Genomic DNA, 2067 nt, shown 5'->3' with positions numbered 1-2067 from the left:
TGGTACATGTGAGGGGGGATCACACTGTGGTTTTCATTTGCATCAGGACTGAGGATGTCGAACATCTTACTGTGCCTGTTGACTATTTGCATGTCTCATCTGGAGAAGGTTCTATTCAGGTCTATTTTACAATTTTAGTCGTTTGTCCTTTTTTTGTTCATGAGTTGTAAAAGTCTTTGTCTCCTGGATAACAGATTATTATCAGATATATAATGTGTACCTATTTGGTTCCATTTTATGGCGTGTCTTTTCACTTTCTGGATTGCTTATTTTGATGCATGTACGTTTTTAATTTTGAGGAAGTGCAATTTATCTTTTATTGTTGTTGTAGCTTGTATGTGGTGTCATATCTAAGAAACCATTGCTAATCCAAGTTCATGAAAATGTATTTCCACGGTTTGTTTGAGAGTTTATACTTTTACTGCCTATATTTAAGCCCTTCATGTATTTTAAGTTCTGTGTGGTGTGAGGTTGGAGTCCAATTTAATTTCTCTTCATTTGGATGGCCAGTTGCCCAGCACCATTTGTTGGAAAACCCTTCTTTACCCAATGTCATGTTGTCTGCCCTTTATCAAAAATCAATGGGCATACATGGCAGGAAGCTGCTGTGAGCCCTGCGGTCACCCTCTGAGTGGGCATGCCCCGTCTGTGGGTCTGGACATGGCCCTGCAGCTCTCCCCACAGTAACCCAGCACCCTGCATGGGAGCCGTAAAACTGTGGCTGAGTTCTTATTTGACATCGACAACATGTTAGGATATAACATGCGTAGCATGTATCCACCTGAAACCTTTACTCCAATGCAGAAATGTGGGCTCACCCTTGCCTGTAACTACTCATCCTGAACTCATGAAATACCTAAATAACGTGGTGGAACAACTGAAATTTTATTATAGTAGAGTTCAGTTCAGAAACTGGTGGCAGTCCTCTCAAATATTGAAAGGGGTGAGGTCCTTAAAAGATGATAATTTGATATTGATTGTGACAAGACTGCCAAAAATGACAGTACACTCAGAGAAAAGGCTCAGAAAGCTCTCCAAAATGAAATTCGCTCTGTGTTCAGACAGATCACAGCTACAATGACATTCCTGCCACTGTTGGAAGTTTCTTGTTCATTTGATCTACTGATTTATACAAACTTTAGGCTGTGCCTGAAAAATGGGAAGAGTCAGGAGTACAGTTGATTACCAATTGTGAGCAAGTCTGCCTTCCTGCCTCACTACCACAATCCAGAGTAAATAGCATGGTGGCCTACAGAATACCTGGAAATGACTAAAGATGAGAACACTAACGTAAATCCTCAGACGTGCTTCTCCTGAAACCAAGTCAACTGTAGTTCATATATTTTATTGCTTAACTTTTAGATGGGGGAAAACTTAACATGCTTTACAGGACCGTGCATGATTGTCCCATTTTGGGGGTATCTGTTTGACTTTCCAGGGTATTGCCACAATTTTTTGCAGTGTTCGAAAAAGGGACCCAGCAGATTACTTCGGCCTTGTAATGTCAATTCCTTGAAGGTGGTAACTGTAGGTAGGAAAAGTTTTGGTATGAAACAAAATGCCATCCCAAATCACACCTTTTGATCAAGTGACTTGACTCAGAATACAGGTAGGGTGGTGTTTAAATATGAAACACAACAAAAGAAGTCTGAATATTCAGAATCTTGGTTTAGGTCCTAAAGTATCTAATACATAGATAACAAAATATTGCTATTAAGTCCTTTTGCCATTTATTTCATTTGTATAGTAACCAGACTGAAAAAAGTCTCCAATTATTGGATTGTAATTTATATAAATTACACTTACAAAACTAATATTTCTAGTGTTTAAATTCCGGTGATAGAGCACTTTTAAAAATGTCTTTCTGGGGGTGGCCTGTTAGCTCACTTGGTTAGAGCACAGAGCTGCTTGCAGCATTGGGGTACATCGTGGTCATTCCATTTGAAGAAACTCTGCACATGACCTAATGGTCCAGCTTGCCTTGCACTCACCCAAGCAGGTTGTAGGGTGGGACCAGGGCAGGCAGGTGGGGAGTGAGGTGGTGGCCTGGCCCTTCACAAGAGCACA

At 40.6% G+C, this 2067-nt stretch overlaps 1 pseudogene; it reads left to right on the top strand.

Annotated features, from left to right (window-relative positions):
- Window positions 1-660: 660 nt before the first annotated feature.
- Window positions 661-1274, top strand: LOC109437783 (mitotic spindle assembly checkpoint protein MAD2A; annotated as a pseudogene).
- The last annotated feature ends 793 nt before the right edge of the window (window positions 1275-2067 follow it).

This window comes from Rhinolophus sinicus, linkage group LG18 (assembly GCF_036562045.2).
Source record: "Rhinolophus sinicus isolate RSC01 linkage group LG18, ASM3656204v1, whole genome shotgun sequence".
In the NCBI taxonomy this organism is placed as follows: Eukaryota; Metazoa; Chordata; class Mammalia; order Chiroptera; family Rhinolophidae; genus Rhinolophus; species Rhinolophus sinicus.
The sequence above is the reverse complement of the archived record's forward strand: the minus strand, read 5'-3'. Positions and strand labels throughout refer to the sequence as shown.